Source organism: Molossus molossus, unplaced genomic scaffold (assembly GCF_014108415.1).
Source record: "Molossus molossus isolate mMolMol1 unplaced genomic scaffold, mMolMol1.p scaffold_m16_p_7, whole genome shotgun sequence".
Lineage (NCBI taxonomy): Eukaryota > Metazoa > Chordata > Mammalia > Chiroptera > Molossidae > Molossus > Molossus molossus.
Genome location: NW_023425401.1, coordinates 81575385 through 81598526, shown reverse-complemented (window position 1 = coordinate 81598526; position 23142 = coordinate 81575385). Strand labels below are relative to the sequence as shown.

At 37.2% G+C, this 23142-nt stretch overlaps 1 pseudogene; it reads left to right on the top strand.

The window, feature by feature from the left end:
• Positions 1–22131: 22131 nt before the first annotated feature.
• Positions 22132–22771, top strand: LOC118619669 (annotated as a pseudogene).
• The last annotated feature ends 371 nt before the right edge of the window (positions 22772–23142 follow it).

The following is a 23142-nucleotide window of genomic DNA, read 5'->3' as shown; positions in this document are numbered from 1 at the left end:
GGTAGAAAAAAACACTCAAATAGAGCAGTATATGGAAAAAAAATTTAAAAGCAGGAGAAAAGTTTAAGGGAGTTGTGGGACAATACAAAACATAACAACATTTCCATTATAGGGATACCAGGAGGAAAAGAAGCAGAGAAAGGTATAGAAAACCTGTTTGAAGAAATAATGACAGAAAACTTCCCTAAACTGGTGAAGGAAAAATTGCACAAGTACAGGAAACACAGAGAGTCCCAAGCAAGATGAATCCCAGAAGATCCACAGCTAGACACATCTTAATAAAAATAGCAAACATTAAAGACAAAGAAAGAATCTTAAAAGAAGCTAGAGAGAAACAGAAAGTTACCTACTAGGGAGCTCCCATTAGACTGTCAATTGATTTCTCAATAGAAACGATTCAGGCCAGAAAGGAGTGGCATGAAGTGTACAAAGTAATGCAAGGCAAGGGTCTGAATCCAAGACTACTCTATCCATCAAGGCTATCATTCAAAATTGAAGGAGAAATAAAGAGCTTCACAGATAAAAAAAAAACACTAAAGGAATTTACCACCACCAAACCAGAACTGCAAGAAATGCTGAAGGAACCATTGTAAGAAGAAGAAAAAACAGAGAGATAAATGAGAGAGAGAGAGAGAGAGACAGGAACACAGGCATGAAATTAAAATAGAAACTAATAACTATCTATCAATAATTACCTTAAAGGTAAATGGCTTAAATGCTCCAATCAAAAGACATAAGGTAACTAATTGGATAAGAAAACATGACCCATATATATACTGTCTACAAGAGATGAAGAAATAATGACAGAAATCTTTTGTCACAATAAGATTTACATAGGATGAAAGTGAAGGGATGGAAAAAAATTTTTTCCAAGCAAATGGAAATAAAAAAATAAAAAAAAACTGGTATAGTAATACTAATATCTAACAAGATAGACTTCAAAACGAGGGCCATAATAAGAGACAGAGAAGGTCACTACATATTAAAAAGAGCAATCCAACAAGAGAGAATATAACCCTGGTGAACCTATACACACCAAATATGGGAGCACCAAAATATATTAAAAAACTTCTGGAAGACTTCAAGGGAGAGATCATTAGCAAGACGATCATAGTGTGTGACTTTAACACACCACTGACACCACTGGATAGATCTTCTAGACAAAAATTAACAAGGACTTAGAGTCCTTACAAGACAAACTAGATCAAATGGACTTAATTAATATTTAGAGAACATTTCACCCCACAGCTGCAGAATATACATTCTTCTCAAGTGCACATGGGTTATTCTCAAAGACAGATCACATGTTAGGACACAAAGCAAGTCTCTACAAATTCAAGAAAGTTAAAATCATATTAAGCATCTTCTCAGATCACAATGGCATGAAACTAGAACTCTATTACATAAAAACACACAAAAACACTCAAACACTTGGAGGCTAAATAACATGTTATTGAACAACAAATCGGTTATTAACGAGATCAAGGACAAAATTATAAACTTCCTGGAAACCAATAAAAACAAACACAAAACAACACAAAATCTATGGGACACACCAAAAGCAGTCCTGAGAAGGAAGTTCATAGCACTACAGGCCTACCTCAAGAAACAAGAAAAATTTCTAATTGAATTTCTAACCCTACAAATTAAAGAACTATAAAGTAAAAAAAAAAGAAAAGAAAACTCCAGAGCAAGTAAAAGAAAAGAAATAGTGAAGGTTAGAGCAGAAATAAAAGACATAGAAACTAAAAAACAAAAAACAAAAAAAAACAATTCAAAAGATCAATGAAACAAAAAGCTGGTTCTTTGAAAAGATAGACAAGATCAATAGACCTTTAGCCAGACTCACCAAGAAACAAAAAGAGAAAAACCAAATAAACAAAATCAGAAATGAAAGAGGAGACAGGACTTCTGGTCAAGATGGTGGCCTAAGTAAATGCGGTATGGCTTCCTCCCACAAGCACATCAAAATTACAACTAAACTACAGAACAACCATCATTCATTCAAAACCATCTGAAATCAAGCTGAATGGAAGTTCTATTAATTAGGAAATTAAAGAAGCAGCAGCATCAAGACTGGAGGAGTGGTGGAGGCACGACAGGCTGGCCCCACATCCACATGCGGTGGATAAAAATTCGGAGGATACCTCTGCTGGGAAGGTACTCCCTGAGGACTGAGGGGTTCCCACCCCACACCAGGCACCTGCTCAGGGTTCCAGTGCCAGGAAGAGAAGCCCCCATTACTTCTGGCTGGAAAACCCAGAGGGAACAGAGGCTCAGGGAGGCTGAGGTGGCTGGAGCCCCAAGCAGCTCCTCTTAAAGGCCCGTGCACAAGCTTATTGGACTTACTCCTTCTGAGCTTGAAGAGGAGGCAGCTTGAGTGGCGCCAGAGACATACAGGAAAGAACTGAGCTGTTTGGCATTGAAGTGATGGCTGGAGAGGCAGCTTTCTCCTGGACAATTGTGCTGTCAGAGGTCTTTGTCCCTTTGGTGAGCCCTTCCCTGGAGTGGCAGACAGCCGCCATATCTGGGACTCCAGCAACCTGGCTCACACTGTTTGCCCCGCCCTGGTGATTCCCTGAGGATCTGCCCCTCCCAACTTTCAGGCCCACCCAAGCTGGTGCCAGTTGCTTTACCATAGGATTGGCCTGTCTTGGATTCTAAATTCTTTCAAATCAACAGCATCTGGTCTTAGTTAGCCCCATACGTCTCATTAAGTAATACATAGAAACAAACACAGGGAGGCAGCCAAAATGAGGAGACAAAGAAACAGGTCCCAAATGAAAGAACAGAAAAAAAACCCAGGAAAAGAACTAAGTGAAATGGAGCTAAGCAACCTAACAGATGCTGAGTTCAAAAAACAGGTGAACAGATTAAGAAGTACAAATAGGTTGCTAGACTGACAAACCTCAAAGGAAAGGGGGGTTGGAGGGAGGAAGAAATAAACTAAAGAACTTGTATGCAAATATGCATAACCAATGGACACAGACAACAGTGTGGGAAAAGGCAGAAGGGGGCGGGAGTGGGGAGGAGGGGGTCAATGGGGAAAAATGAGGAACATCTGTAATACATTCAACAATAAAGATAAAAAAATGAATAAATTTTAAAAATTAAAGAAAAGAAGCCCGACACCAATCTGAAAGAATATATGTACCCCTATGTTCATAGCAGCACTATGTACAATAGCTAAGATCTGGAAACAGCCCAAGTGTCCATCAGTAGAAAAATGGATAAAAAGCTGTGATACATATACACAGTGGAGTACTATGCAGCTGTAAGAAAGAGAGTTATCTTATCCTTTGGGACAACATGGAGGGACCTGAAGAGTATTATCCTAAGCGAAACAAGCCAAGCAGAGAAAGACAAATATCACATGATCTCACTTATTTCCGGAATATAATGAACGAAACAAACTGATGAACAAAATAGACCCAGAGTTATAGAAGTAGGGTGCAGACTGACAATCCTCAGAAGGGGGTGGGGGGAGGGATAAACCACAGAAATTATATGCATGTATGCATAACCAATGGACATAGACAACAAAGCTGGGACAAGGTGGAGGGATGGGGAGGAGGGTGTCAATGGGGAGACAAATGGAAAATCATATGTAACAAAAATAAATTTTAAAAAAGAAATTAAAGAGAAGTAACAACTGACACCACAAAAATACAAAGGATCATTGAAACATACTATGAACAATTATACATCAACAAATGGGACAATGTAGGAGAAATGGACAAATTTCTATAAACACATAGCCTCCCAAAACTGAACCAGGAAGAGATTAAAAACATGAACAGACCATAACAACAAAGGAAATTGAAGATATAATCAAGAAACTCTCAGCAAATAAAAGCTCAGGCCCAGATGCCTTCACGGGGTGGCGGTGGGGAGGGGAGGATTCAAAGATCTAATACCCATTGTCCTCAAACTACTCCAAAAAATCCAAGAAGACGGAACACTTCCAAATTTATTTTATGAGGCCAGCATAATCCTAATTCCAAAACCAGAAAAAGACACTACAGAGAAAGAAAACTACAGGCCAATAACTACGATGAAAACAGATGCCAAAATTCTGAACAAAATATTAGCAAGTCAGATCCAACAATACATCAAAAAAATTATTTATCTTGACCAAGTGGGTTTTACCCATGACGTGCAAGGATGGTACAATATTTGCAAATCAATAAATGTGACACACCACATAAGCAAAAGGAAAGATAAAAACCATACAATCGTATCAATAGATGCTAAAAAATCATTCAACAAAATCCAGCACCCATTTTTGATAAAATCCTTCAGCAATGTGGGAATAGAGAGATTGTATCTCAAAATAATAAAGGTCATATATGAAAAACCACAGTCAACATCATACTCAATGGGCAAAAACTAAACACATTTCCCTTAAGAACAAGAACAAGACAGGGAGGCCCACTCTCGCCACTCTTGTTTAACATAGTACTGGAAGTCTTAGCCACAACAATTAGACATGAAGAAAAAATAAAAGAGATAAAAATTGCAAAGGAGGAAGTAAAACTGTCATTATTTGCAGATGACATGATATTGTACATAGAAAATCCTAAAGATTCCATCAAAAATCTACTAGATTTAATAAATGAATTTGGCAAAGTAGCAGGATACAAAATTAACATCAAGAAATCAACGGCATTCTTATACACCAATGATGAAATCACAGAAAGAGAAACTAAAAAAAAACCTCATTTACCATCGCAGCAAAAAAAATTAAGATACCTAGGAATAAATTTAACCAACGAGTAAAGGACCTCTTCACAGAAAACTATAGGTCCTTGAAAAAAGATAGAGGGAGATATAAAAAAGTGGAAACATATACCTTGTTCATGAATTGGAAGAATTAACATCATTATGATGTCCATACTACCCAAAGCAATCTGTAGATTCAATGCAGTCCCCATCCAAATACCATTGACATACTTCACAGAACTAGAACAAACACTCCAAAAGTTTATATGGAACCAAAAAAGCCCTGAATAGCCTCAGCGATCTTGAAAAAAGAAGAACAAAGCAGGATAGATCACATAACTAGATTTCAGGTTATACTACAAAGCCACTTTAATCAAAAGAGCCTGGTACTGGCACAAGAATTGGCAGATAGGTCAATGGAACAGAATAGAGAACCCAAAATTGACCCAAGACAATATACTCAATTAATATTTGACAAAGGTGGCAAGAGCATACAGTGGAATCAAGACACTCTCGTCAATAAATGGTGTTGGGAAAATTGGACAGCTACTTGCAAAAATATGAAGCTAGAACACCAACTTACACAATACACAAGAATAATCTCAAAATGGTTAAAGTACTTAAATGTAACTTGTGAATCCATAAAAAATTCTAGAAGAAAATGTGGGCAACAAAATCTCAGACATCATACGCAGAAGAATTTTCACTGATACAACACCTAAGGCAAGAGAAACAATGAAAAAAATGAACACATGGAACTACATCAAACTCTTCTACATCAAAAGCTTCTGCACAGCAAAAAAAAAAAAAAATCATCAAAACAAAAAGGATCCCACTATATGGGAGACCATAATTGCCAATGATGCATCAGATAAGGGGTTAATTTCCAAAATATATAGAGTGCTCATACAACTCAATGAAAGGAAGACAAAGAACCCAATTTAAAAATGGGCAGAAGACCTAAATAGACCCCTCTCCAAACAGGATATACAAATGGCCAAGAAACATATGAAGAAATGCTCACCATTACTAATCATCAGAGAAATACAAATTAAAAAAACTATGAAGTATCACCTCACACCTGTCAGAATCATCAAACAAGTGTTGGTGAGAGTGTGGAGAAAAGGGGACTTTAGAACACTGCTGGTGGGAATGCAGACTGGTGCAGCCACTATGCAAAAAATATGCTGTTTCCTCAAAAAGTTAAAAATTGAACTGCCATTTGACCCAGTGATCCCACTTCTAGGAATATACCCTAAGAAACCTGAAACACCAATCAGAAAGAATATATGTTCCTCTATGTTCATAGCAGCACTATTACGATAGCTAAGATCTGGAAACAACCCAAGTGTCCATCAGTAGATGAGTGGATTAAAAAACTGTGGTACATGTACACAATGGAATACTATGCAGCTGTAAGAAAGATCTCTTATCCTTTGAGATGGCATGGAAGGACGAGGAGAGTATTATTCTAAGCAAAACAAGCCAAGCGGAGAAAGACAAATATCACATGATCTCACTTATTTGTGAGATATAATGAACTAAAAAATCTACTGAACAAAACTAACCCAGAGACATAGAGGTGGAGTACAGACTGACAAGCTCAGAGGAGGGGGGGGGGAGTTGGAGGTGGGAAGAGATAAACCACAGAACTTACATGCATGTATGCATGACCAATGAACAGAGACAACAAAGCTGGGGATCAGGCAGGGAGGAAGGGGAGGAGAGTGTTAATGGGGAAAAATGAGAAATGTCTAACAAAAACAAATTAATAAATAAAAAATAAATTAAAGAAACATGAGCTGTGGTACATTTACACAATGTAATACTATGCATCCATAAAAAAGAAAGATATCTTACCCTTTGAGGTGGTATGGAGGGACCTGGAGAGTATTATATTAAGCAAAATAAGCCAGTCAGAAAAAAATCAGGTATCACATGATCTCACTTATTTATGGAATATAATGAACAAAATAAGCTTATGAACAAAATAGATCAAGAGACATGGATGTAGAGAACAGACTAAGAAATCTCAGAGGGATGAGGTTGGGGGAGAGATAAACCAAAGAACTTATACGCATATACATACAACCAATGGCCACAGACAACAGAGTGGTGAAGGCAGGTGGGGTTGGGAGTGGGGAGGAGGATGTCTACATGGGGGGAAAAGAGGAACATCTGTAATATTTTTGACAATAAAGATAATATATATATATATGTATATATACACACACATACATACACACACGCACACACATTAAATTGGTAACTTTAAATAGTTCCAATATTCTAATAGAGTGAAATTTAAAGCACAAATTGTTATGAAGCACTTTTAATATTATTCATTATAAAGAAACTGAAATGCCTAGATATCACAAAAGTGATATAACTTTCTTATAAAATCAGAGTAATTAGAGCAACTGTTTGCATGAAAACATTATAGACCTTCTTTCTCTGAATTATTATCAAACAGGCAGGACTGGTACATTTGTGCTTTATTTTTATCAGACTTAAGACAGTACTTTAAAAATATCCTACATTCATAAAATTTTATATTCACGTTAAATATTTCATTCATGTAAAATTTATAGTTTATTAAAATAGTGTACTGAATGTCCTTTGAATTGTTTTTTAATTAGAGAACTTCCATTCCCTTCTCAAGGTGATAAGTTGTCAGATTATTTTAGAAACAACAAAATAGAAAGCAGGAGGCAAGCAGATATTCGTTTTACGTTACTTTACAATAAACTTTTCCTGGAATTTTTGTAGAGACTTATTTTCATCTGGAAAACTATTATTGGCTCATTGCTTCAATATGGGATGGTGTAAATTTCTGCTCACAATAACAGAAAGAAAGAACCAACAAAAAGAATTAGAAATTAGCGTGTCCCAAGTAAGGTATTTATGAAGAGAGGTCTGGACTCACAGATGTAAGATTCCAGGCTGGCTTCCCTCCAAATCAATATCCTTAATATAATATAATATGTTCAATATCTGTTAATGTGAACAAGTATAAACTGATTGTCCACTTATTAAAAATGCATATTTCTGTCTTTATATTCAAAATAATGGTCATGCTATAAATAGGAAATATAATATTCTATTTTAACTTATTATCTATTTGGATTTATGTTTATATCATTGTTTTTTTCTTCACTCCTGTAATGAACAGTATGGTTACTCAGGCTCAAGGTTTGGGTTAGCAGACGTTTTCCATAGGATTGCCAGATTTATATTTAAGACAACAACAGCAAGATAGTTAAATTTGAAGTTCTGATAAGCAGAAAATAATTTTAAAAGCAATATATTCTGAATAATTTATCCTATATTTTAATCTAAGTATGTCTCAATTTTAAAGTATATTTATACTACAAGTGTATTTATTGCTTATCTGAAGTTCAGATTTAATTGAATGCCCTGTATTTAACTTGGTAACCCTACCACCCATACTGAGGAATGTGGAATTCAAGTTAAAACATAATAGCCAGAATTTTCAATGCCCCAAAGTCTTCACAAGATATACATTTTTAAAAGAATTAGTGCAGGCTACGTATCCTGGGCAAAGAATGCTTCTGGGAGGTAGATGCAGTTGGAGAGCTCAGGCTTTTATCTATTCAGACAGTAGATAAAGGATCCTTACCCTAGGAAGACAGTGGAAGAACTAAAGAGAAAATAGAATTATGGAATACGAAAGTGGTAAAATAAACAAGGAAAGCTACTTGTCTCAACCAGTGATTTTCAAACTTTTTCATCTCATGGCACATGTACACTAATTACTAAATTTCTGAGGCTCATCAAAAATATATTTTGAGGATTTGACAAAAAATAGGTATAATTTTGACTCATTGAGCTTCACTTGGTCATCCCCCAACCTTCTAGCTACACTAGCTCTCTGTCTCTCAGGCCTGGTATTGCTCCTTCTGCAACAGGGCTTTTGAATTTTTTTAAATTTAATTCTCTAAGTCATGTGACTCCCATACATCCTTCTAAAGTGTCACTTTCTGTCAGAAGTTGTTCTAGACCTCCCTGGCTATATCAAATCATATATACTGTTATAAAACTGGTTGTCTCTTCTCTCTACCACTTGTCAAGAGTTCAATATTCTCATGGTTACCACTCTTCATTATAGCAAATATTAGAGATAAACAAATAGAAAGAGTAAGATAATGAAGCCTCAGTTCCCCATTGTCCAGATCAAATAAATAGCAATTAATAGCAGCCTCATTCACCATGTCCTCACCCAGACACCAGTCATATTATTTTGAGACAATTCCCACTTCCCCTCAAATAATTTATTAAAGGATACTCTAAAGAATACTCTTTTTAGAAAATATACTGCAGCTTAAATTTTAAATATGTTCGCATGATTATTTGGATTATTTGATTCATGTCTGTCTCCCCCACTGGACTATAAAATTCAAAAGGACAGAAACTATATCTGGTTTTAATTATCCTTCTATCACAATAACAAATACAATTTTGATTGCAGAGCAATTTCTCTAGCCTATAGATGTTAATTCAATCTTCTATATATTTTTTTTTAAAATGTACCTTACTCTTTTTGGTCTAAATTTTTATTTATATTATTTCTAGTTTTATATTTTATAACTAGAAACATAATTACTACCACAGGGTAGTATAAGTTAGTACCTCAAAGTCTTTATAAGCATGTCAAATGAATTTACTACTCCTGCTACAGTTGTAGTTTAAGGATATACTCAAGGGAAGGTTGATGGATGAATGCCTAACACAGCAGAACCTGAAATGCAGTGAAGTCAGGCAGAAAGTTTCCTCAAATGCTGATACACCACATATAATTTTTAGAGTAGATATTTTAATAAAATGAAATCTCACAAGATGAAATGTAATAAAGACCTACACTCATAGTTAAAAAACACTTCATAATTTCCAAGTGAAGACATGTTTAATGAAGCTCTATGGAAAAGAATAAAGAAATTTCATTAAATGTGTTTCACTAAAATGTATAAACTCACTGTTCAATATCTGCTTGCCTATAACAGAGACTGTACTCAGTAGATATTCATTAAGTACCCAATGAATGCAAACAAAATGAGTGAACTGTCAGTTCTAACTGCTACAAAAATTCATTTAAAGCTTCAGTTATATTAACTGAACCAGGGAAGAGACAGCCCTGTTCTACTCTTGATAGCCAGACTACAACTGTGGTAGGGTTGTATTCAGTTCTAAACCATATACTTTAAGTGGATGTCTAAAGCCAGAATAGTCAAAGGAAGGTTACCAAAATGATGACAACACTGAAAACCTAATAGGAATAGTCAAAGATATGACTGAAAGTGATTCAGTAGAGTCACCATGTTTAAATGTACAAAGAGCCATTTATATAAAAAGGTAATGGGTTAGATTGGCTCTAGGTGGTACCAATGGATAGAATTAGACTAAGTGACTAGAAGAAAAAATTCAGCTCAAAATGCAGGATGTGCTCCAAGTAAGACATCCACAAATGCCAGGGAAGAGTTCGAAACTAGCTTTTTGTTTTCTTTTTTCTTTTTTTGTGTTTGTTTTGCCTTTTGAGATGTTCAAACACCACGAGAATATACAGAATCCTACATGAGGTCTGGCCAGCAGAGAGCAAATAAACCTCATCCCACCCTCACCTCTGTTAATGCAACATCACAGAATACCATTGACTTACATTGAGTTTACAACCACTGAAGCTAAAGTTCTTCTCATTACTCAATATAAATTGTCCTGTTAACTAGCACAAGTACTGATTAGCAAATAATCAAAGTGTCTATATAAATAGTATTATGAAGTTCCCACATAGTAATAAACTATTACTCAATTAGCAAATAATACAGTGAGTGTTATTAATCCCATTTTATGCAAAAATTAAATGCAGATTAAGTAACATGTTGAGACTGATAACCAAGGATTAACAAAAATTAATCTAGAATTATCCGAGGCATGTGCATTGACCATTTCACTCTACCATATTACCCTCTCATGAATATTTTCCATAATCTTCAATAAGCACTATTCATAACAAGTAAAATTCTTCATACAGCAATATGTAATGAATGAATAAAAATATATACTATTAATGTCCTGTTTTCTATCCTCCTGTGTACATACTTTAAAAACATGTGACCAAAGGTTTGTGGGGTTTTTTAACACTTTTGAAAAAGAAGTTTATCTTAAAATATTTTTTTTAAAAAACTACCTTTAATTCAAGGTGACAGGTAAGGGCCTAGAATTACAAAGCTAGCATTTTATACTAAGACTCTTGAGAGAGCAAAAAAAAATAAGAATGATGTGCTTAAACAAACACATAAACTATGGTTTAAAAATGTATTATTATGAACTTAAAGTCATTTTAAAAATTGAAAATAATATAGTTTTCATCAGCTTTTCAGTTTCATTCCAGCAGTGAATTGAACAAATCCATTACAGCTAAAAACATATTTCAAAAGAGAGAAAGTTCCTGTAGGATCCTGCTGAACAGACTGTGGTTGATGCCCAGGAAGCAACAGGAAGGTCCTTGAATTGGGATACCTGAAGAACTTTAATAAGTGTAATTTATACATCACTTGGTAGGTCTGGAAAATCCTTACTTGCTTCTATTTTCAGAGACATATATGTAGTAACATCTGCAATTAATTATTTTTGTAAGTTGCTGTAATATATCATGGGATAATATCACAAGGGCTATTTAAAAGAGAATCACATTTTCTCTAAATTCACTTGGAGCTCTGTACAGCCTTCTGGTGCATCTTGTGGAAAACAAGATGAAAATTTCTCATCTGCAACTACTAATTATCTCCCAAGAGTGGGGACACGCTGATCTAGCTATGTCTAGCAATCATTACTAGACAAGTGATGTTCATTTTGTAATGTGACCAGCTATGACAACCTCTCACCTTCCCTGATGATAACACGCTCCATGATCATTGAAAGTATGCCATTTTACCTTGTCATATTTTATTCATTCTCTTGCCTCCTCCTCTTAGGAGCCTCGTTGGGTCCTTTCTGGCTTGATAAGAAACACACTCTGCAACCTGAAAAGGTTTTGTTCTATAAAATATTCATTAGGTCATGCAGCAAAATGCTCCCTTATTGTTTTATTCTCTCTTTCAAGGACAATCAAGAGTAAAGCTTTCCTTTCCCTTTGAGAAGTTTAAACACTTACCTTTCCTCTAGAGAGACACATGGGGCTTGCAGAAATTGCACTAATATATATTTTTAAAATTTATTATGGATTATTTTTAAATGAAAAGAAAACTGGACTTGAGGCCTTGTCACTGAATTCAAACAATACCACCTATGAGGATAATAAAGTTATCTCTGAGTTTGGATTTCTTTACAGACTTAACACAATATCTATCTCTGAAAGATATTGTAATAAAATTACAAAAAAGTGTGTAAAAACTCCTGGCCCAATTTATGGTATTTAGTAGTTCTCTTAAATGTTTGTTAAATCTTAAGCAAATACTTCAATTAATATGATACTTTGTTTATTCTTAACTGGATACATAATTCTTTAGACAAACAGCCATTGTTTTCCAAAGACTAAACCATCTTTTAGGAGTTTGTTAAATGAATAAAAATGATTAACCAGGGACACAAATATATATTATGGTAACAGAAGGTGGTAAAATCTCTGAAGAATAAATTAAATGTGTGCTACTAACTATACCTTACATATTGACAACATCATTAAAAAGCAACCCCGGAATATTATTATTGCACAGATTTCATTCTGAATACCAGAGCTTTATGTCCAAAATGACATGTTTTACATACGTTGCTTCTAATTTTATATGAGAAATAAATACCAAATATCTATAGCAGTCAAAAGGCCTAAGAGAAGAGTGATGTTTACAGGTCACAGAAATCTAAAATTTTATTTAAAAAAATAAAATTTCTTCTCTTTTGCTCTCTCCCACACCCCATTATTTCCTTACTGATAACAATGTCAGCATTAGTTCTTGACAGATATAGGGGCCACAACAGATTCCTTTTTTTATGATAAATTGGCTTTATATTTTAGATACAGAAATAGAATGTTCTTGAGGACACAGAATGCCTGCTTTAGCTTTCTTCTAAGTGATAGGGTTCCCTGCAATTTTGTCACTACAGAGAACTGGAGGAAAAAAATGTAAGATAACACTCCTTTGTTCATCTGAATAAAATTCCTATTGCAACAGAACAATGAAAACTTACAAAGAATGTGACCATAACATTTGTATTAGTGGATACATAGGTATATTTTAACTCTTCTATAATGTGGTAAAATTTTGATTTTCAGAAGCTAGTAGTAAATTTACTTTTCATGGAAGAATATGGATGAAAGTGATTCTTGGGATCAACTCACTTTTCAGAGAAATCTGAAAACCAGACCTCTTGAGAGTGTATCATTTAATGTGAGAGCATGTAACGTAAGAACAACACGTTCTTTGTGTGCACATTTAAACAACAGAAGACTAGCAGGAGCTTTTCATGGCATTAAGCACATGTATAAAATACATATATGAACAAGATTGGGAGGCATTTTTTGTTAATTTTATAAACTGTCTCAAGGTAAATTATCACATCTCTAAAGAAATAAGCAATAAAACCATTTAAAAATTTAAGTCTTCTAAAGGACATACTGCAAGTTGAATGCCTGATATAATTTAAATTTATAAGGAGTCCAGTATGTAGTTCTCAAACACTTACAACTTTTGATATTGTCAAAGGTGACCTAGAGACTGAAATGCTAAAGAAACCTGGAATGGGATTAGCTCTGAGACACTCTTCCAATACAGACCATATCATATCTTTACCAGGGTCTTTCCAGATACTGAGTTTACAATCCAAATGACCACTAACCATGTGAACTTCAGTTTTCACTCATATTTGAAAGCAATTTTTTGCTTATTTCCCTAAAGCATTTTGTTACTTATTTTACTGTATGTTGTTTATAGACATATCACTTACTTATCAAATAATACAAAAACTCTACAAGACGTTGATATCTGACTGCCAACATATGGTATCATTACTTTCACAGTAACTCATCATGAATAATGATAATTCCTTCTTTTATTCTTACTTCATTTTACAATGCAGCTACATGTGTTCTGATTTCTCCTCATTCATTGTAACACATGTTGTATATCTCATTCTTAAATGTAACTTGATTCAGTTATTTGTTGTCTGTAGTTTCCTCACTATATTATGTCTTTCTTATTTATTAATTTGTTTTTGTTATAGTTGTTTCTCATATTTCTCCCATTGACACCCTCCTCCCCTTCCCCCTTACCCCATCCCCAGCTTTGTTGTCTATGTTCATTGGTCATGCTTACATGCTTATAAGTTCTATGGTTTATTTCTTCCCCCCAACAACCCCTCCTCTGAGGCTTGTCAGTCTGTACAGATATTATGTCTTTTTTTAAGTTTTAGTGCATGTTTTCTTTTTTCTATCAAACACTGACAAAACACCCATAGGGAGGAATAAAATCACAGTTCTCTTATATTCAAGAAAAATTAGGTAATAGATATGATTTACTGAAACTTACAGTGGATTTGGATATTATTTTTATTATTTCTGTGTACATAATACTTTAAGAATTATTGTATTCACTATTACAAGCTTTATCATGAGAATTTGGAATTTTTTTTTTCTGTTGCAATGTAAGGTTTTGATAGTAAAATTGATGAAATGTGTTCTACGTTTGTTCAAGTGTTTCAAAGAGAAATAGAACTCATGTAAAACTTCTAAAAAAATGAACCTTATTTCTGTTGATACCATGATTTTTAAGGCATTCAATTTTTTGCCCCTCGTTTCCTACATAGTCTCAGTTCTCAGAGACTTCTTACAACTGGCAATATTCATCAGTTCATAAATAAAACATAGTCTATTATAGCAAATCTTGGTCATATGCAACTAGAAAATGTGAAGGGAAGAAACAAAAATCAGTATGATATCAATGAAGATAGTTTTCTTTCAATTGTGTACACTATGTAATTAAAACTGACTCAAAAAAAGCATATATGCGTGTTATCATTTTAATAACAAATCTTCTATAAAATGCCTCTCTAGACAATATAAATTATTGGGAGAAATGAACATCTCTTGAAATATTTATATCAATAATTCAATTTCCCAGAACCTGGAAATGAGCCTCATTACATCAATAAATTATGAGAGTTGGAGAATATATATAATTACTACTACACCACCATGTTTTTTTTGACTTCTAAATTTTACTTCATTGTTTTTCTTCAGTTTTTCATTTGTTCAACTAATGTTGATGTTATGTTTGTGTTATATATGTATAATTTTCTTTCAGAATAATGAATGAACTATTTTTATTTACTTATTTAGTTATATTTAAATTTATTTATTTATTTTTGTTACAGATGTTTCTTTTTCCCCCCCACTGATTCCCCCCTCTCCAACAATCCCGACCCTGTCCCCAGCTTTGTTGTCCATGTCCATTGTTCAGGCATACATGCATTTAAGTTCTGTGGTTTATCTCTCCCCCATCACCCTCTTTTCTAGGGGTTGTCAGTCTGTACCCAACTTCCACGTCTCTAGGACTACACCATTCCCCAGACTGTTAATTATATTCCACAAATAAGTGAGATCATATGATATTTGTCTTTCTCTGTTTGGCTTGTTTTGCTTAGGATGATGCTTTCCAGGTCCCTCCATGTCGTTTCAAAGAATAAGAGATCTTTCTTTCTTATAGCTGCATAGTACTCCATTGTGTATATGTACCACTGCTTTTTTATCCATTCGTCTACTGATGAACATTTGGGCTGTTTCCAGATCATAGCTATTGTAAATAGTGCTGCTATGAACACGGGGGTACATATATTCTTTCTGATTGGTGTTTCAGGCTTCTTAGGGTATATTCCTAGAAGTGGGATCACTGGGTCAAATGGAAGTTCAATTTTTCATTTTTTGAGGTAACACCATATTGTTTTCCATACTGGCTGCACCAGTTTGCATTCCCACCAGCAGTGTACTATAACAAAAAAAAAACAAAAAAAAAATTTAAAAAATTAAATAAAATAAATAAAACAACCAGGTACTCAGGTGAGGATAAAAAAATAAATAATTAAAAAAAATTTTTAAAATTAATTAGGCCTACTTAGTATGTTAAATTATATAGGAGACATTGTCAAATAAATGATACTAAATCTTTGACAATAAAAAAAAAATATGCTGGTCTCATAAACCTATTTTGGAAGTCTTCCTACTTCTTGCATTATTTTGGAATAGTTTGAGGAGGATGGGTGTTAGTTTTCTTTGAATGTTCAGTAAAATTCCCCCATGAAGCCGTCCAGGTCTGGGCTTTTGTTTTATGGGAGAGTCTTGATTAAATCTTCAATTTCTTTTGTTGTTATTGGTCTGTTCAAGTTTTCTATCTCTTCTTGGTTCAGTTTTGGGAGACTATATATTTCTAAAATTTTGTCCATTTAACTTAGATTGTCAAATTTGTTGCCGTATAATTGTTCATATTATTCGTTCACAATCCGTTGCATTTCTGTGGTGTCAGTTATTATTTCTCCTCTTTCATTTCTGATTTTGTATATTTGGGTTTTCTCGCTTTGTTTCTGGTGAGTCTAGCTAAGGGTCCATCAATCTTGTTTATCTTTTCTAAGAACCATATCTTTGTTTCATTGATCCTTTAAATTTTTTGTGGTCTCCATGTAATTTATTTCTGCTCGCATCTTTACTATTTCCTTCCTTCTACTTGCTTTGGGGTTATTTTTTGTTTGCTTGCTTTCTAGTTCTTTAAGTTATGAGGTTAGATAGTGTATTAGAAATTTTTCTATTTCTTGATGTAGGCCTGTAGTGCTACAAACTTGTCTCTCAGAACTGATTCTTCTAAATCTCATAGATTTTTGTGTTGTTATGTGTTCATTTTCATTAGTTTCCAGGAAGTTTTTAATTTCTTCCTTGATGTCCATGATAACCCATTAATTGTTCAATAACATGCTATTTAGCCTCCATGTTTTCAAATGTGTTTGCATGTTCTTGTTCCAATTGATTTCTGGATTCATGCCATTGTGATCTGAGAAGTTGCTTGACACGATTTCAATCTTCTTGAACTTGTAGAGACTTAGTTTGTGCCCTAACATGAGGTCTATCTTTGAGAATGTCCCATGTAAATTTGAGAAGAATGTGGATTCTGCAATTTTGGGGTGTAATTCTCTGTAGATATCTATGAAAACCATTTGATCTAGTGCTTCGTTTAGAGCCTGTGTTTCATTGTTAACTTTTTGTCTAAAAGATCTATCCAGTGATGTCAGCAGGGTATTGAAGTCCCCTGGTATGATGGTATTGCTGTTGAATTCTCCTTTGAAGTCCTCCAAAAGATTTTTAATATATGTTGGTGCTCCTATATTGGGTGCATATATGTTTACCAAGGTTATATATTCCTGTTGGATAGATCCTTTCAATATTATGTAGTGGCCTTCTTTGTCTCTAGTCATGGCCTTTATTTTGAAATCTACTTTATCAGATTTGAGTATTGCTACCCCAGCTTTTATTTCCTTTCCATTTGCTTAGAAGATTTTTTTCCATCCCTTCATGTTCAACCTATGTGAGTCTTTTTTTGTGAGGTGGGTCTCTTGTGAACAACATATATGTCAGTCATGCTTTCTTATCCAGTCAGCTACTCTATGTCTTCTTATCAGAGCATTCAAATTATTCACTTTTAAGGTGATAATTGATATGTACTTATTTATTGCCACTTTTGTTTAGTGCGGTTATATTTTTCTTCCTATTTCTTCTTTTCAGCAGTCCTTTCAGCATATATTGCAGTGCTGGTTTGGTGTTAATATATTCCCTTAGCCTTCTTTTTGTCTGGAAAGCTCTTTATTTGCCCTCATATTTTGAATGATAGCTTTGCTGGATAGAGTATTCTTGGATTCAGATCCTTGTTTTTCATGACCTTGATTACTTCATGCCCCTCCTTTATGGCCTGTAGTGTTTCTGTTGAGAAGTCAGCTGAGAGACTCATGGGGTTTCCTTTGTAGTTAACCTGTGGCTTATCTCTTGCTGCTTTTATGATTCTGTCCTTGTCTTTAAATTTTGGCATTTCAATTACTATGTGTCTTGTTGTGGGCCTGTTTGGGTTCTTCTTATTTGGGGCTCTCTGTGCTTCTTAAATTTGAATGCCTTCTTCCTTCACCAAGTTAGGAAAGTTTTCTGTTACCATTTCTTCAAATATATTCTCTAACCCTTGACCATTTTCTTCCTCTTTGGGGACTCCTATGATGTGAATGTTATTATGTTTCTAGTTGTCCCATAGTTCTCTTAAGCTGTCTTCCTGTTTTTAATTGTTTTTTTCTTTTCTTTTGGTTTTCTGATTGGTTGATTTTTTTCTACCCTATCTTCTAAGTTACTGATCCAGTCCTTAGCTTCCCATGCTCTGCTGGTTAGTCTCTCCAATGTGTTCTTAATTTCTGCTATGTCATTCTTCATTTCCACTTGGTTGGTTTTCAATGTTACTATATCCTTACTCATGGTGCTGATGTCCTTACTCATGCTGTTGAGCTTCCTCAAGATCATGGCTCTGAACTCTACCTCTGATAATTTGCTTAGCTGCATTTCATTGATCTCATCTTCAATAGAGTTCTCCTGTTCTTTCATTTGAGATGTGTTTCTTTGTTTCACCATTTTGGCTATCTCAGTGGGTTTTGGAGCCTGCCTAATTTTTTCCTGTGGGTGTTGGTATTCTGCTGTTTGTGGCTCTCTCTACTGGGTTTGGATGAGCCTGGGTGAGCCCACATTAAACACCACTGTCAAGTCTTACTTTCCTGTATAGATTTGCAAGTCCAGGAAAGGTTCAGTTATTCTCTAGCTTTTTCCTGGTGGCTAGTAGTCTCAGTTACTCAGTGACTTGGAATGTAGCCCTGGTGTTCTGCATAAGAGGATTTCCAGAGGGTGGGATAAAGCTGGTTGTTAATGAGCCTCAATTTGCATTTCTTTGTCCCACCTGAGAAAGGCTGAATCTCCAAGTGGGGGGGCTGCTGCTTTTCCCCACAGCTCTGGGAAGGAGCACAATGGCCACTGTCCTTTGTGGCTGCAACTCAGCAAAAAAAACTCTGAGTGCCTTCTCAATCCAGGGTGTCCCTATAGAGTTCCAGCTCAGTCTGCCCTCCCTCTTCCGTAGTGCCCAGGTGAGTGGCTGTGGCTATTTTAGCGCTCTGTCCCGGCTTTCTGTGCTATGTAGCTGGCTCGGTCTTTATTTCCCAAGGGTGCTGCTCACAGCTAAGACTGCTGCTGTCCATGGGCTCCCAGCCTACCACCCTCTCATGCCTCTGCAGGTCCTACCTGTGTCCCTGATTATATGGTCCTGTCCTGCTGCTTTTCTATTGCTTTTTCTCGAGGATTTGTCTTTATTTAATTGTTATTTCCATTTGGTCCTGGGAGATCATCTGTGTAGCTTCTATTCACTCCGCCTCTATTTTCACATCCTCTAAGCCTATATTGTGTGCAGCTGAGTAGCACAGGCCTTTCTGGTGCCCCCGCACCCTGCAGGTCCTGAGGGTAACTGGATGGCACAGTCCCTTTGGGGACCCGGCTCTATGCCTATGTTTTGGGCTGCTGGGTCGCACTGGCCTCTCTGGTGCTTCAGCACCCCACAGTCCCCTTGGGTAACTAGATCGTGCAGTCTCTGCTGGGTTGCATAGTCCTCTATGGTGCTTCAGCACCCCACAAGTCCAGATGGCAACTAGATTGCATAGTCCCTGCTGGGTCACACAGGCCTCTCTGGTGCCCCTGCACCCTGCAGGTCCTGTGGGCAGGCAGCTGGATTGCACCAGTGTCTCTAAGGCTTCACCCTGATCTTATGAGCTATTGGACCACACAGGCCTCTGTGGAGCCCCAGGTACCACTATTGGTGGCTGGGGAGTGCTGCTGCCCCAAGGGGCTCAACTCCTGCTCAGCTTTTGATGTAGTTTTGGGGGATAGGTCTTAGCTGCTGGTCTGTGCTTCTGTTGCCAGGGGATAGATGTCTGCTCCCCAGCCTCTGTTGCTGGGGGTATATCTGGACTCTGATCAGGCTGCTACTATGGGGGATGGTGCTGGGCTCCAGGCTATTTGCGGCTTCTATGACTGGCACCTTGGGAGCCCAACTACTGTGCATTGGTTTCTATTGAAACAGAATGTCCACTGGTTGGATGGTGCCAGGTGCACTGGTTGTCTCAGGTCTGGGCCTTAATTGCTCCTCGTGCCTCCTCCCAGGGAAGACCAGGGATCTTCCAAAATGGTGGGACCTCTCTGCGGTGCAGGGAGAAGTACCCTGAAGTGCAGCTTATCGAGGTAGCCGGCTGCTCAGGTCCACAGCACAGAAACCTTCTGCTCAGCGGCTCAGCACTTCTCAGGTTTGGTTGTCCACCTTCACTTCCACTCACACTCTCTCTCACACTCTCTCACACACTCTCTCACACACTCTCACTCTCTCACACACTCTCACTCTCTCACACACTCCCCCTCCCTTCGGTCCTGCCTGCTGCCATCTTTTTTCATGAATGAACTATTAAATACAACCTGAGGGTGAGCTCACCGTTTAGAAGACTTCAGCTGTCATCTAGATTTGAGAATCTCAAATTTACCACATTTTTATTGAACATTGTTCTTTTCTCCTCTGAAAAGTATAGGATTTTAGTCCATGGGTTGGTCAGCATTCTCTAGTAAATATTTTAGTATTCATAGGTTATGTACATTCTCCATCACATTACTTGTGTTTTTTGGAAACTTTAAATATGTAGGACACTATTCTTAGCTGACAGTTGTATAAAAACAGGCGATGGGCCTACTTTGATCGGAAAGCAGTATGTTGGGAATTGCTGCGGAAAGTGCTAAGGTACTTTGAGGGCTACTTCTCTCACTCAAGGCTGCTTCACACTGGCATGATGTTAACTCTCAAGGAACCAGGCTTCCTGGCTTCATCCTCTCTCCACTGCTCTAATGGAAGCCTCAGCTACAGTTCCCTGTAGCTCCTTTCTGAAACACTCTCTGAACAGGACTCAATAAACTGTGCTCATGAAAGGTGCTGAGCTTTGGAGCTGTACAAGCCTGATCCAGATTCTGGCTGTGTGACATCCTGGCAGTGTGTACTCATTTAAGTTAAAGGGTGATGTATTCAATTTCCTTCCTAGTGAAACAGGGATACTAAAACCAGTACTGTGTAGATGCACTGAAATATGATAACATTTGAGCAAGTGAGTTCTTACAGCCTAGAGATTGTATTGGCTCAGTCCCTGCCAGGTTCCTCCTCCTTCCTCCAGGCCACTGCCCAGCAGCAGGAGCAGCTGCAGCAGCACCAGGCGCTGACACCTTGTAAAAGTCAGTGCTGCATGGCCCAGGCAGTTCCTTTCTCTCAGCAGCTGGCCAGCTCTGTGTTACTCTCAGAATCCTTTCTTTCCACTGAATTCACTGTCTGCAAACATTTATGAGGACATAGCTGTTTGTTAAGGCACCTAGTCAAAATGCCAGAGCATGGAACTAAGGAAATGTGTCCATGAAAGGGTGTTCTAGAAGCCTCACACTCACCTACCCTGGAACCACCTCTTCCCTAAACTAACTCCGGGAAGGTATTTGGTTTGATTATGTAAACTTAATGAGGTAATGTCAAAATAATACTTATTATTTTATATAAAGAGTTGACCATTTCTGCTTTTAGAAGTAATATTATTATATCATTATATTTGTATAAGAGAGCTCTATTTGATTTTACTATTAAGTCTTTGATATGATTTTGTACCTTCTTAGATTGTTCTCTTGAATCATGGTCATCAATTGTTACAGGGATTTGCACCCACTGTGCAGATCAGTGCAATAGCTCCTAGATCTAAAAAATAACTAATTATTTTTTAGTTTCATTTCCCTTATTGTTATAAAACACCTAGTTTCCACTACTGATTATCAGTTCCCAAGCCTACAAAGAGATTTCACACTGAAATTCCTGGCAGGTAGTCTACAATGGTATTGATAATAAATATTAATAATTTTAGAAAATCAGATTCTTCCTTCAGACACATTATTCAAGACACAACATGCCACACAGGTCTATCCTGTTATGTGCCATCCCTGTGCAAAAGTTTGCATCATGCTTCTTCATTCTATGATCACATAGTCAACTAACCAAAATTTACTTTATTGAGCCCTCAACATTGTGCTAGACCAGGAGTGTTGAATACTGACTTTGCAATTAAATTTCCTATGGCAGCAATTTTCAACACATGTGACCTGGTGTGACACCAAAATTTTTAAAGGGGCTGGGAGGGGGGCAGAAGGAGTCCTCCACCCTAGGTGGGAGCTCCGCACTGCCCACAAGATGCCAGTGTGGGCAGTCTGAGTAGCTGTAGCTAAGACCTGGGAGTAGGCTGCACAGGGTAAAGGAAACACAGCACATAGCAGGGACCATGGAGGGGCAAAGCAGCCACTGAAAAATTGTGGTGGTGAGGGATACAGAGTGTGGCAAGATGGCACTGTTGCAGGTGTTTGCCACAGATGCCTGCCCCAGGAGTTATGTCACCACCACATTGGAGGACTACACTGCAAGCTTTGAGATAGACAAGGGCTGCATTGAGCTCAACATGTGGGACACTTCGGGTTCTTCTTACTATGATAACATCTTGTCCCTGGCCTATCCTGATTCAGACACTGTACTCATCTGCTTTGACATTAGTCTACCAGAAACACTGGAAAGTGTCCTTAAAAAGTGGCAAAGGGAGATTCAGGAGTTTTGCCCCAATGTCAAGGTTGTGCTGATTGTCTATGAACTGGATATGCAGATGACCTGGTCACACTGAGGGAGATGTCCAAGCAAAGGTTTATCTGTATTACACTTGAGCAGAGCATTGTGCTGGTCAAGCAGGTGCATATTTTTCCCAGTCCTCTGAGTGCTGCGTCATAGATGTCTTCCATGTGGTCACTGTGGCCTCCCTTGGCCATGGCCATAGGCAGCTGAGTCATACTGACCCCCTCTGGGGACTGCAGTGATCCTGTCAGCTGGCAAGATGGCCTGAGTTGGAAAGATACACAAGGATGGACAAGAGTTAAAACCTCATGTGAGGAGCCAGGGAGGGGCAGAGTGTCAAGGGATGGTGAAGGGCACAATTGCTCCCCTGCCTATACCCTGGCATCTTGAACTCCTGACTCTGGTTGAGACTTCAGGGCAGGCTGAATGAGCAGTTGTCCTAGGCAAGGGACTTGGAGGCAGAGGGTGCCACCATTCCCATATCCTCATGTCCCACTTCTCCATAGGAAGGTGAAGGAGCTAGCAGGCCAGGCACCTGGGCCAGGGGCTAGGATGGGGCAGCAGGGTTGGGGAAGTGGCATCAAGCAATGATCTTGGTTGAGTCTCAGTATATGAAGGGTGCCTTCCCTCCCTGCCCTCAGTCCCTATATCTTTGTCCTGGCTTTCTTCCTTA